The 14896-nt window shown below is 41.0% G+C and overlaps 1 protein-coding gene across 2 annotated transcripts in view; it reads left to right on the top strand.

Moving 5' to 3' along the window:
- The window catches only part of ETF1 (eukaryotic translation termination factor 1), a 41039-nt gene that overhangs the window by 3114 nt on the left and 23029 nt on the right, over nucleotides 1-14896 (top strand). Inside the window, exon 2 of one of the 2 annotated variants that reach the window (XM_060178647.1) lies at nucleotides 4006-4095. The exons of the other annotated variant lie outside the window; for it this stretch is intronic. The gene's annotated coding sequence lies outside the window, so the exon portion shown is untranslated. The remainder of the gene's footprint in view (nucleotides 1-4005; nucleotides 4096-14896) is intronic. 2 annotated transcript variants of the gene reach the window in all.

Here is a 14896-nt window from a genome sequence, read left to right as displayed (position 1 = left end):
CTTCCCCTAGATAAATTGGAAAACCTATCTTTTCCACTTTTATTCAGGGATTGTACCATGATGCCAAGAAATTTCAAAATCTTGGCCATCTCTGGGTATCATAGAGCCACAAGTTTATAACTTTTGGCTTAGAATTCCCCAGTATATGTTTCTTCTTTTTCAATTTATTTTTATTTCATTTGAGATAGTGTTCATACAAGAAAAGGGAAGGGAGAAACCAGAGCATCATTCCAGTTACATGAGGTTCTGGGGATTTGAACCTGGCATCTCTGGTACATAAGTCCTGTACTCTACCAGTTGGATTATTTTTAAAGATTTACTGAGGGTGTGATGGGATGGGCAGAGCATCAATCCTGCATGTGCAGTGTTGAATCAAATCTGGTACCTCAAGCATACTGCCCTCACTATTTGCTGAGCCAGTTCCCTGCAACTACCACTACATGTCCTTGTCCTCACCCCCAGCAAAACTTCCTTTTTGTTTTAAAGATTTTTAAAAATATTTATTCCCTTTTGTTGCCCTTTTTATTATTATTGTTGTTGTTATTGATGTCATTGTTGTTGGATAGGACAGAGAGAAATGGAGAGAGGAGGGGAAGATGGAGAGGGAGAGAGATAGACACCAGCAGACCTGCTTAACTGCTTGTGAAGTGACTCCCCTGCAGGTGGGGAGCTGGGGGCTCCAACCAGGATCCTTACACCTGTCCTTGTGCTTCGCACCATGTGCGCTTAACCAGCTGCTCTACCACCTGACTCCCAAAATTTCTTTTTTTAAGATTTACTTGTTAATGGGGGCTGGGGGTATGTGGACTGGAGCATCACTGACATACTATACCAGGGCTTGAACTCAAGAACCTCCTGCTTAAGAGTAACACTTTATCCACTTGGGCCATAGTAGTAAGATTTATCTTTTCTTTTCTTCCTTTTTTTTCTTTCTTTTACCAGAGCACTGCTCAGGGGGACTGAACCTGGGACTTTGGAGCCTCAGGCATGAGAGTCTGTTTGCATAACCATTATGTTATCTACCCTCCGCCAGTAGTAAGATTTTTCATGACTAAACAATATGAAAGTCAGACTCAGTAGGATACAGTCCAGTAAACATGTCTTACCATAATCATATGCTAAGATATTTTTAGGGAAAATGTAGATTTTAAAGGTGAGCTAGAGAGTAAAATAAATCTGTATGCTGATGTTTGAGGGGTGGCAATCTGAGTTTTAAGCGATTAATGAGCTGGTTCAAGCGTGAATATTATTATTAGATAGTGAAAGTTGCTAGAGTGATATAATTGTTTCAGAAATAAAATTCTGTCCTCTTAGCTGTGTAGAATTTCAGGCATGAAAGTCAGATTTATTTATTTTTACCAGAGCATTGTTCAGCTCTGGCTTGTGGTAGTGCTGGGATTGAAACTGGGGCCTTTCGTGCATTATATCTCCCCAGCTCTTTAAGATGCACTTAAGGGAGAGAATCCATGCACAACTCTAGCATGTGTGATGCTAGCATCAAACTTGGGACCTTATGCATGTAGTCTACCCACAACACAACCTCCCAGATCACAAGATTGTTTTGTTTTTTTTAACACTATTAAGGTATGGTGGGAGAAGAATGACTTTGAAATTGATTCAGTCAATATGTGATAACCTCTTTATATGACCCAAATACCGTATAGCTTTAAAAGGGTGCAGCTGGAGCCAGGAGGTGAGTGACACACCTGGTTGTGCACACATTACCATGCACAAGAACTTGGGTATAAGCCTCTGGTCTCCACCTGCAGGGGGAAGCTTCTTGAGCTTTGGGAGCAGGGGGAGTAGTGCTTTGAGTGTATCAATTTCTGTCTATCTCCAAGTAACTAAAAGGGAGCAGCCTACAAAACAGGTTCACTCATTAAATACATTTAAACTTATTGAAGTTACTAACTGACCATTTAGTATCTTCTAGATAGTATGTTATACAGTACTTTTTTTTTTTTAAACCAGAGTTTAGCAGCTCTGGTTTATGGTGGTGTTGGGGATTATACCTGAATGCCTCAGGCGTGGAAGTTATTTGCTTAACTACTATACTATCTCCCAGCACACTGCATTTAATCTTAACAGGTATTGTGACTTTGATAAGACAAGGTAACTGAGGCAGAGAGGTTAAGTAAGTTGCTGTCCAAAATGTCACAGAACTATAATGTAGAAAAGTCCAACATTTGAACCAGTGTTCAAAAGGAAATACTTTGTTGTTGTTACCAGACTTATCCAGACTATAGTTTTTTATTTGCCTCCAGGATTATCACTGGGGCTTGGTGCCTGCACTATGATGAATCCACTGCTCCTTGAGGCCATTTCTTCATTTTGTTGTTGTTGCTGTTATTGCTGTTGTTGGAATGGACAGAGAAATGAGAGAGGAGGGGAAGACAAACACCTGCAGACCTGCTTTATCACTTGTGAAGCAACCCCCCTGCAAGTGAGGAGCCAGGGGCTCAAACTGGGATCCTAAAGCCAGTCCTTGCACTTTGCACTTAACCCAGTGCACTCAGTAGTTTGAGCTGTAATAATAAGACTATTACTTTCTTGGAGGAGCATTTTTAGGAGTCAGTGAATAAAATGGGAACTGGTTAGAAGCATTGTTTTTTGGAACAGCATTTTACCTAACTTGCTAAATTGAAAGGAAAGGGATATTAGTTATAATTTTCTTTCTTTTTTTAAAATTTAATTTTATTTATTTATTTTCCCTTTTGTTGCCCTTGTTGCCTTTTTATTGTTGTTGTAATTATTGTTGTTGTTGTTGATATCATCATTGTTAGATAGGACAGAGAGAAATGGAGAGAGGAGGGGAAGACAGGGGGGAAAAAAAGACAGACACCTGCAGACCTGCTTCACTGCCTGTGAAGCGACTCTCCTGAAGGTGGGGAGCCGGGGGCTCGAACTGGGATCTATATGCTGGTTCTTGCACTTTGTGCCACATGCGCTTAACCCACTGCACTACTGCCTGACTCCCTAGTTATAATTTTCATATAAGCCTGGTTGAGTGTTAGTTTCTACATATACTAGGAAAATCACAGATTTTTTGGTGGATGTAAGTTGCACTTAAGTTAGTAGTAGTTCTTCCTGGTTTGTGATTACTCCTGGTATATTCACAATTAGATTAATGAGAACATGTGAGTACATAAACCAGAACTGGAACTAGGGCCATTTGACTGGAACCATAGTTGCTAATACTTTGTGGGTTTTTTTTTTTTTTTTTTCCTGACTCCAAGGTTATTGCTGGGGCTCGGTGCCTGCACTATGAATTCACTGCTCCTGAAGGCTGTTCTTCCCTTTTTGTTGCCCTTGTTGTTTATTATTGTTGTTATTGCTATCGTCGTTGTGGGATAGGACAGAGAAATCAAGAGAGGGGGAAAGAAAGATAGGCACCTGCAGACCTGCTTCACTGTAAAGCAACCCCCCCCCCCACAAAGGGTGAGCTGGGGCTCAAACTGGGATCCTTACTCCAGTCCTTGCACTTTGCACTATGTGCGATTAACCCACTACACTACCACCCAGCCCTCAGTTGCTAACACTTTGAATAAGAAACAAAAGCAGGTGAACATAATTACAAGAAAGGTAGGTGAGAAAGTTTTAGTTTTGACTTTTCCTTTAATGCAGTCTATAACTGGCATCAAGGAGCCCCAGAAATAGTGTTGGAAGCTATGCAGTTTTCAGGTAGTAAAATTATAACCCTGCATATTGTAGCCAAGACAGTGGTTAAAAAAGAGAGGGTTAATTTGGTCTAAGTTACGGTTGTGCAGGCTAAGGGCACTTTTCCACTTATCTTTATCAGGGATAAACCATATTTTGAAAATTGCTAAGTTTGCAAACTTTATTTGGTTCTTCTATAGTCTTTAGATACTTTAAAAACAAAAAGCAAATATATCTATAGGAGGGCAAAAGAACTGCTTTTCTACATTCAGTGATTTTGATACTAGATTTGGAGAGCGGGGGGGGGGGGGTTATCCCCAAATGAAGCAATTCTCTAATTCTCAGCAGATACCAGCTGGAGTGTCCTTCGGTTAAATTCACTTCTGACACTTCTTGGAATTAGCATCAGGTCCCACAAGACTGAGCCCTACTTTCTAGGTAAGTCTAGGCCTCCCATTTCTGAACAGCAGACCATATAGATTGGGTGTTCTTGGGGCTCAGGAATTTGCTAAAATGTCAGCCGAAAATGGCCATCCCCACTACCTCACCACTGGGCAAGGAGCAAGAGAGAGAGAGAGCACCGAACTCAGAAACCTGGGTTTACTATTTAATTAAAATCCTATATTGGGTTATCAGAAAAGTCATGATCTGTTTCTCTATGCTAAAATGTGTTGTGGCTTTTCTGTCAACCCAGTAGACGAGTAGGTCAGGATCTGGAAAGCTGTGAGTAGGAATTTCTGGGTCGGTAAACTTAAGAGAGTGGAAGTAGGGTGCACCACATGGGTTTACTAGTCAGTCTTGTTCAGGAGGTTTTACGCTTTGTCTTCATACCACCACCACCACCCTTTCCCTGACATTTTTTTGTGAAGCTGAAAGTTTCAGTCATCAGAATCACTTAGCCATTCCAGTAACTAGCACCTTCCTAAGGATATCTAAGAATCTCACCCTAATTCGTTTCATTATTACAAATTCTGATTTGCTAAGAGACTATAAGTTACAAAAATATTTGGACAATTCAAAGCATTTTAGGAATTTTGGTAAGGGAGGGTGTTGGGGGATATATCTGTCCCACACACATCCCCCCTAATCCTCAGTTCTGCTTTCCAATATTTTCAGGTATGAGTGGTTAACCAGGATCTGAAAATATTGCATACAGTAAAATAATCGGGGGTGGGGGTAGGAACACCTAATAGAGTATGCTTGTTGCCATGTGTGAGGACCCAGGTTTGAGTCCCCAGTTACCCCACCTGTAAAGGGGGAGCTTCATAAGTGGTAGAACAGTCCTGTATCAGATGTCTCTTATTTCTGTCTCCCACCCTATTTCTCATCCTGATGTCTCTTATTTCTGTCTCCCACTGTTTACCATCCTATATTTAAAAATAAGAAAAAAACGACCACTGGTAGGTTTGTGTAGGTACAGAGCCCCAGCAATACCCCCCCCCCCATGGCCATAAAAGGAAATGGTATTTTGAGAAAGACCACATTCACACGAATTTTTGGTATAATTCTATTTAACAAAATGGAATTTCATATAAGATAGTGCTAGTGTGTCTTTTAGTGTATCTAACATATAAACTTGTCATAAGTGTTTGTGTGTATGTAGGTATAAACAGTATATGTGAGACACCTGTAAAGATCTTGTTAATGAGAGTGATAGGAGGAGAGAGAGCCAGAGATGTCGGGCTGTGCCGTGGAGAGGAGAGAGAAGAGGTCCGGAGCAAGTGGGGTACACAAATCTTTATTATTGGATCAGTAGGGGGTGGCTCAGGCCATGTGAAGGCAGCCGAAAATGGCCATCCCCACTACCTCACCACCGGGCAAGGAGCAAGAGAGAGAGCGAGCCCAGGGAGGGGGGGGGAGTGGGAGAGCTTTTGTTGGGCAACAACCAGGGGTGACATGTGGGGACAGGATTGGTTGAAAGGGGCACTGCTAGGATTTCGCTGGGCGAGGTAAAACCTGGGGGTGGAGACTGCATCAGAATAATTCCTCAGCATCATAGAGAAATACATCACTCTGATACACGTGCTGCCAGGGATCAAACTCAGAATCTCATGCTTTAGAATCCAATCCCTTTAGCCACTCTACTACCTCTCAGACTACCACATAACCACATTTTAACATCTCCACAGAAATTTTTGAGGTCTTGAGAGTCAGGCAGTAGCACAGCAGGTTAAGCACATGTGGCGCAAAGCACAGGAACCAGTGTAAGGATCCCGGTTCGAGCCCTCAGCTCCCCCACCTGCGGGGGGGGTCACTTCACAAGCGGTGAAACTGGTGTCTTTCTCTCCTCATCTCTGTCTCCCCTTCCTTTCTCCATTTCTCTTTGTCCTATCTGATAGCATCAATAACAACAATAATAATAACCACAATGATTGAAACAAGGGCAACAAAAAAGGGAAATAAATAAAATATTTTTAAAAAGAAGGGATACCACCCTACTATCCATAGAACTCTCCCTGTTACAGAGCCAACTAAAAGTTTTAGCATTTTGATCTCTTTATGATTCAAATAAAAGTATGTTAAATGCATTTGAATAGCTTCCCCAAATGAAAATTGTTGATTGCTAGAATTGTCACTTGATGCTTGGAATGTTTAAGCAATGATTCATAGGCTTTAATTATTATTTTATTTTTCCACATTTTTAAAAGAACTCTTAACTAGAGTGATACTTTGTAGTTTTATTGTTTTCCTTTCACCAGAGCACTGTTCAGCTCTGGCTTATGGAGATTGAACCTGGAACTTGGGGGACTCAGGCATGAGAGTCTCTTTACATAACCATTATGCTATCTACCCCAGCCCAACTTTGTAGTCTTCCATGCTGATAACAGAACAGTCAGACTCTGGGAAGGAGGGTGGTGTATCTTTTGTGGTTTCCTCACCAACTCCTGTGTCTGATGTGTAGACAAGTGAAAGATTGCAAAAAGAGACTAGAGAGATGGCTACCTTGAAGGGCATGTTCCTTGCCTTTTGTGCAAACCAGGCTTGAAGCCCAGTGCTACATGGGGAATGCCATGGCACCCAAAGAGCTCAGGTGTTGAGGTGTCTCTGAGTGGAAAAGCTGCTCAGGAGTAGTGAAATTACATACATGAGACCAGATGCATGTGCGTGTGTGCGCACATATACACTAGGATATATGATTTCATAAAAAGATGAGTGCGGAACTGATAACTTCTCATGGCCAGGATACAGATTCAATATATCTAAGCTATACAAGGAGAAAAGAGGTCATAAAGGAAGAGAGGGATAGGAGTATATTTGATAGGACATAGTGGTATTCCTCAGTCCACTCCAGGGACCTCAACCTGGAACTAGGCCTACAATCTTTGTATTTTGGCATGGTGTTCTGCACACTACAGGCCTAATGAACAATTACTCTCTTTGAATTTCAACTCTTGACAGACTTCTCATTGTAATAGCAGATATACTTAACCTTTCAAAAAAGGAAGACTTACTGTGGGCACACTCCTATGTAAGGAACAGTTTCTGGCTATTATCATTTGAAGCAGAGGGTGGGTTATTGGTCCCTATTCCTATTTGAAGAATCAGAAGAAATGGGCCACTTTTCTCTAAACTCACTGTTGGAGATTTCTCAGAAATTTCTTGAGACCAGTTTATTCCCCAAATAAGCAGACCAGGGATTTCAGAGTCCTCTCCTGGGATACATTTTGTATGTCTCTCTTAATTCTTTAGCATCCTACTATGTTGGTAGGATTGGGGGAGATTAGAAGGCACATGACTCCTTCCAGCTCTCATTGGGAAATGTAGGAGAATGTGATCAAAGTTCACTGTCATAACAGCTTTTCTTTTTTTGCCACCAGGAACACTTTCAGAACTTGTTTCTACCATATATTAGAAATGAAAACTTTCGTGATCCGGGAGGTGGCGCAGTGGCTAAGGCACTAGACTCTCAAGCATGAGGTCCTGGGTTCGATCCCTGGCAGCACATGTACCAGAGTGATGTCTAGTTCCTTCTCTTCTATCTTTCTCATGAGTAAATAAATAAATAAAATTCTTTTTAAAAAAAAAGAAATGAAAACTTTCAGGGAGTCAGGTGGTAGCACAGCGGGTTAAGTGCACATGGTGTGAAGCGCAAAGACAGGCATAAGGATCCCGGTTTGAGCCCCCGGCTCCCCACCTGCAGGGGAGTCGCTTCACAAGTGGTGAAGCAGGTCTGCAGGTGTCTTTCTCTCTCTGTGTGTCTTCCCCTCCTCTCCATTTCTCTCTGTCCTATCCAACAATGAAGGCATCAATGAACAACAATAAAACTACAACCAACAATAAAAAACAAGGGCAAAAAAAGAGAAATATAAAAATAAAATTAAAAAACTGACAATAAAAGAAGAAATGAAAACTTTCTGTTTATCACTTTTTTAAAAAAAATTATTTATAAAAAAGGAACACTCGGGAGTCAGGCCGGGTTAAGCGCAGGTGGCACAAAGCGCAAGGTCCAGTGGAAGGATCCTGGTTTGAGCCCCCAGCTCCCTACCTGTAGGGGAGTCGCTTCACAGGTGGTGAAGCAGGTCTGCAGGTGTCTGTCTTTCTCTCCCCCTCTCTGTCTTCCCCTCCTCTCTCCATTTCTCTCTGTCCTACCCAGTAGCAACAATAATAACTACAACAATAAAACAAGGGCAACAAAATGGAATAAATAAATAAACTGACAAAAACCATAGGATAAGAGGGGTACTACTCCATACAATACCCACCACCAGTACTCCATATCCCATCCCCTCCCCTGATAGCTTTCCTGTTCTTTATCCCTCTGGGAGTATGGCCCCAGAATCATTATGAGGTGCAGAAGGTGGAAGGTCTGGCTTCTGTAATTGCTTCCCCGCTGAACATGGGCATTGGCAGGTCGATCTGTACTCCCAGCCTGTCTTTCTTTCCCTAGTGGGGTGGGGTTCTGGGGAAGTAGGCTCTAGGACACATTGGTGGAGTCGTCTGTCCAGGAAAGTACGATTGGCATCATGATAGCATCTGGAACCTGGTGGCTGAAAAAAGAGTTAACATATAGAGCCAAACAAATTGTTGACTAATCATGAACCTAAAGGCTGGGATAGTTCATATGAAGAGTTGAGGGTCTCCGTTTTGTAGATAGTAGTCCTATTTTAGTTATATTCCAAAGAGCCCATGACTATACTAGTTTTGTGGTTTTTTGTTTGTTTGTTTGTTTGTTTTTCCTGAGACTGACATCTGATATGCTGGTGGATCCAAGTTACTGTCTGGGGAAATGATGTTATGGCTGGAAAAGGGACCAGAAAGCTGGATCATGAAAGAGAGTAACTCCCAAATATGGGAAAGGTGTATAAATATTGTTGACTGTAAACCCATTGATTTGATCTGCTCTGGGGCTCATGTTCAGCTTAGGCTCCTATCACATTTTTAACGCGCCTAAATAGAGGGCATTTTGTTTGTTTTCATTTATTTGTTAACATGAGAGAACTAGACTGTCATTCTGGCACATGTGATGCAGGAAATAGAACTTAGGACCTATATTTATTTTTACGTCATGCTTGTATATCCAATACTATAGCCACTGTGCCCCCAGAATAGAGTTTAAGAGCCTGAATTTCATTATTCTTTTGTGGTAAGTATAAACAGACTGTGTTCTTTTACATTGGTAGATTAATCGAGCTTTCTGTACTTTAGTTAAGCCCCCTTTCACTTACCTAGTTTATATTTAGTAGATGTCTCTTAAGTACTTACTTCAGGAAGATGAGAGGGAGAGATAGATAGCACCACACAGTCCTCCCCCTCTGTGGAGCTTCCTTTGTGGTGCCAGAACTTGCATATGCTCCCCCCCCAAGTGCAGTGGAGGCGGACCTCAAACCTGGGCTGGGTGCATGGCAAAGCAGGCACTCTTCCAAGTGAGCTGTCTTGCCAGCCCAACTATAAATGAATTTAAAAATATATATATTTATTTATTCCCTTTTGCTGCCCTTGTTTTATTGTTGTAGTTATTGATGTCGTTGTTGTTGGACAGGACAGAGAGAAATGGAGATGGAGAAGACATCTCCCAAGGTGGGGAGCCGGGGGCTTGAACCGGGATCCTTATGCCAGTCCTTGCACTTTGCACCACGTGCGCTTAACCCGCTATGCTACCACCTGACTCCTTATAAATGAATCTTTAAAAAAAATTTTGTAAATATTTGTTTATTCCCTTTGTTGCCCTTTTTTTTTTTTTGTCATCATTGTTGATTAGGATGGAGAGAGGAGGGGAAGACGGGGAGAGAAAGACACCTGCACACCTGCTTCACCACCTGTGAAGCAACTCTCCTGCAGGTGGGGAGCTGGGGGTGCAAACTGGGATTATTCTGTTGGTCCTTATTATTTTTTATATTCATTATTTATTTTTCTTATTTATTATTACTCTTTTTTTCTCCAGGGTTATTGCTGGGGCTCAGTGCCTGCACTATGAATCCAGTGCTCCTGGAGGCTACTTTTTTCCCATTTTTGTTGTCAAATAAATCTTTTATTTTTTAATTTTAAAAATTTTTTTTATTTCTTTATTGAGGAATTAATGTTTTACATTCAACAGTAAATACAATAGTTTGTACATGCATAACATTCCCCAGTTTCCCATTTAACAATACAACCCCTACTATGTCATTTGTCATCCTTCATGGATCTGTATTCTCCCCACCCAAAAATAAATCTTTTAAAATGGTGGAGATACTGATGTAGTATACAATCCTGAGGTGGTAATGGTACCTATCAATAAGCAGAGTCACTTTCTTTTTTATTTTATTTATTTATTTATTTATTCCCTTTTGTTGCCCTTGTTGTTTTATTGGTCACTTTCTTTTTTAAAAAAAATTTTTTTTTCCCTTTTGTTGCCCTTGTTGCCTTTTTATTGTTGTAGTTGTTGTTGTTGTTGATGTCATCGTTGTTAGGACGGAGAGAAATGGAGAGAGGAGGGGAAGTGTCAGAATGTGCTTTGGGCGTTACTATTGTTTGATATACCAGTGAAACTGTAACTGGTCAATAACTTTAAAATTCATCTTTGGTTAGAAGACATAGTCTAAAATTGTTTCCAAAAGTTTTGTGCTGGCGAGGTTCTTTATTCTTCTTTTTTAAAAAAAATATTTTATTTAATCTCCCTTTTGTTGCCCTTGTTGTTTTCTATTGTTGTAGCTATTATTATTGTTGCTATTGATGTCATTGTTGGATAGGACAGAGAGAAATGGAGAGAGATGGGGAAGACAGAGGAAGAGAGAAAGATAGACACCTGCAGACCTGCTTCACCACCTGTGAATCATCACTTCTGCAGGTGGGGAGCCAGGGGCTCGAACTAGGTTCCTTATGCCCGTCCTTGCGCTTTACGCCACCTGTGCTTAATCTGCTGCGCCACCGCCCAACTCCCCCCCCCCCTTTTTATTTTTTATTGGGGAATTAATGCTTTACATTCAACAGTAAGTACAATGGTTTGTGCATGCATAACATTCCCCAGTTTCCCATATAACAATATAACCCCCACTATGTCCTCTGAATACTTCTTGCCAACTCCCCTTTATTATTATTCTTATTTTTAATATTCATTTATTCCCTATTATTGTAGTTATTATTGTTGTTCTTTGATGTCGTCGTTGTCGGATAGGACAGAGAGAAATGGAGAGAGATGGGTAAGACAGGGGGAGGGAAAGATAGACACCTGCAGACCTGCTTCATCACTTGCAAAGCGACTCCCATGCAGGTGGGGAGCTGGGGGCTCGAACCAGTATCCTTACGCTGGTCCTTGTGTGGCCACCTGCGCTTAACCCGCTGCGCTACCACCTGATTCTCTTTTATTATTCTTAATGAGAAAGATAGGAGAGAAAGAACCAAACATCACTCTTCCTTGTGCTGCCAGGGATCAAACTCAGGATCTCATACTTGAGAGTCCAACACTTTATCCACTATGCCACCTCCGAACCACATAGCTGGTGAGTTTTCACCCTACTGGAATAATGCAAAATATTAATGTATGTGCTTTATTGGTGAAGTTAACATAGTTCAAGGCAGTCTCAACACAAGTTTGCCTTTCAGTCAAGATAAACATTAGTTTGCAAGTAATGAATATATTTGTAAAATTATTATTTCTCTAATACCTTTGGATAGTTTTAGCTTTTTGCAGAAAATATTTTCTACCTATTTTTTCCTGATCCATACAATTTAGAAGTGGACCTCAGGAAAGATGGAGTTACGGAATGTTGTTATGATACTGAGAGAAAAACCTTAACATCAATTTGATACATATGTGATGCTGGAGATTAAACTTGGGGCCTTCCAACCTCTGCCTGTAAATTCAGCATTCTAACCACTATCTCACCTTCTAGGCTGGCTTCAAATGTTTGACAGCTTCATGAGGAAATCTGTTAATATTGCCATCTCAGGAGTGAAGGCTTTAAAGTACAGAGATTAAGTAATTTGCTTAATAACAACAGCCTAGTTAAGATACTAGTAGTTTCTGTTTCCACTTTTCTCATTTCAAACACCCCCCCCCCCCCAGTAGAAACACATCTCCCACTCTTCTCTGAAAGGAGAACTCTTGTCCAAGGAGATTTGTAATTTACTTGAGAGAACTAGGTGTTCTGAGACTCAGGGTAAAGATAAAAGGGAAACAGGCCCACTATTTGCAAATCTACCCAAGACCACCTGGATACCAAATAAGTTTATTCTTTTTTTTTAAACTTTTTTTTATATTTATTTTATTTATTCTTTCCCTTTTGTTGTCCTTGTTGTTTTATTGTTGTAGTTATTATTGTTGTTGTTGTTGTTGTTGGATAGGACAGAGAGAAATGGAGAGAGGGAGGGGAAGACAGAGAGGAGGAGAGAAAGATAGACACCTGCAGACCTGCTTCACTGCCTGTGAAGCAACTCCCCTGCAGGTGGGGAGCCGGGGTTCGAACCGGGTTCCTTATGCCGGTCTTTGTGCTTTGCGCCACCTGCGCTTAGCCCGCTGTACTACAGCCCGACTCCCATAAGTTTATTCTTAATGAGCATTGGTGGTGAGGGAAATAACTTGCTTTCAAGCCCTTCCACAGAAGCTCATTTGTGTATTAGTAAGAGTAACACAAAGGCTCTAACTTTTGTTTTATTTGAGAAGAATTTTGAGGTGGACTTTCTCTTTTATGGAGAGCAGTGGTAGTGAATAGTCCTAAAATTGATTTGTTATCTCCTGACTTTGCACTGGTGTAAGAACAGTAGGAAAAATTTCCAGGTTCTGCCACTTCCCTGGTGGAATATTCCACTAGATTAATTTTGTGAGATTGTTGGAATTTTTTTTAAAGACAGTAAATGCTTGTTATTATAGAAAAAGTTAATACTCTACTAGATGTGAGTATTGTCTTGGATGACTGAATAATCTTGGTGGTTTTGAAGATAAAACTAAAATGAATCTTTGTAAATTTTACTGAACTTTTTTTTTGAAACTTTTATTTTTTCCCCTTTTGTTGCCCTTGTTTATCATCGTTGTTGTTATTTTGTTACTGTTGTTGTTGGATAGGACAGAGAGAAATTGAGAGAGAAGGGAAGCCAGGGGGAGAGAAAGACAGACAGATGCAGACCTGCTTCACAGACTTCCCTGCAGGTGGGGAGCCAGGGTCCTTAAGCTGGTTCTTGCACTTTCCGCCATGTTCGCTTAACCTACTGCTTAACCTACTGCTCCACCACCTGGCTCCCTTACTGAAATTTTTGATCTATCTCAGCTAGTTCCTCTAGGATGTAGAAGTTGCTTTAGGGGGTTGGGAGGTAGTGCAGCAGGTTAAGGGCACATGGCACAAAGTGTAAGGAGTGGAATAAGGATCCCGGTTCCAGCCCCCCGGCTCCCCACCTGCAGGGGAGTCACTTCACAGGTGGTGAAACAGGTCTACAGGTGTCTTATCTTTCTCTCCCCCTCTCTATCTTCCCCTCCTTTCTACATTTTCCTCTGTACTATCCAGCAACAATAAAAAGGCAACAACGGCAACAAAAGGGGAAAAAAGAAGGGAAAAAAGTTGCTTTAATATCTCCGGCTGTATATGTGTTCAGACATTGTGTTGGTAAACAACATATAACCCCTAAGGTCAAAGTCAACACTTTAGGACTATTTGTCTAGCCTTTTTGAACAATAACAAAATCTTTCTGATAAGAACTTTCTAAAATATAACACTGCTTACCTCTTAGCTGAGTCAAGGTAAGGATAGAATTAAGGGCTGCATCAGAAATGGTTATCTTAGAAAAAAATATTTAAGGGGTCAGGTGGTAGCGCAGCGGGTTAAGCACAGGTGGCACAAAGCGCAAGGGCCGGTGTAAGGAAGGACTGGCGTAAGGATCCTGGTTTGAGCCCCAGTCCCCACCTGCAGGGGAAAAGCTTCACAAGTGGTGAAGCAGTGCTGCAGGTGTCTTTCTGTCTCTATCTCCCCCTTCCTCTCAATTTCTGGCTGTCTCTATTCAAGTAAATAAAGATTTTTTAAAAAGAAGAACCTGTTCTGTAATTTATAAGAGAATACTTAAATTCATAATCCCCTGAAATGTTAGATGGTTATATGTAAAAACTTAAGTGGCGGGAGTTGGGCAGTAATGGAACAGGTTAAGTGCAGGTGGCGCAAAGCGCAAGGACCTGCGTAAGGATGCAGGTTCGAGCCCCCCAACTCCCCACCTGCAGGGGAGTCTTCACAGGCTATCTGCAGGTGTCTTTCTCTCCCCCTCTGTCTTCCCCATCTCTCTCCATTTCTCTCTGTCCTATCCAACAATAACTACAACAATTAAAAAAAAAAACAAGGGCAACAAAAGGGAATAAATTATTTTTAAAAGACTTTCAAATAAAAAAAACAAAAACTTAAGTGGCTTTACCCTAAACTGTGTCATCAGTTTCAAAGATCTGACCTGTTTTCTGTATCAACAATGAAACAACAAACTACTTATACTAGGTCGAGATGCATTTAAGGACAGAAATTGCACTATATAGTGGAATGCTCAAACATTCAATGAATGATAAATTCCCAATACTAGAAATAGAATTTTCTCTTAAGTACTTTTTTCTTTTTTTTAATATTTATGTATTCCCTTGTTTTATTGTTGTAGTTATTATTGTTGGATAGGTCCAACACAGAACGCCAATCAGCTTTCTGGTTTATAGTGGTGCTGGGGATTGAACCTGGGAGTTCAGAGCCTGAAGCATGGAATCATTTGCATAACCATTATACTGTCTCCCTAGCCTCAGCATTGCCATTTTGAACTCTGCTTCTGATTTGGTTCATTTATTATGTTGGGAAATTTGGTG

This window comes from Erinaceus europaeus, chromosome 2 (assembly GCF_950295315.1).
Source record: "Erinaceus europaeus chromosome 2, mEriEur2.1, whole genome shotgun sequence".
NCBI lineage: Eukaryota > Metazoa > Chordata > Mammalia > Eulipotyphla > Erinaceidae > Erinaceus > Erinaceus europaeus.
The sequence above is the reverse complement of the archived record's forward strand: the minus strand, read 5'-3'. Positions and strand labels throughout refer to the sequence as shown.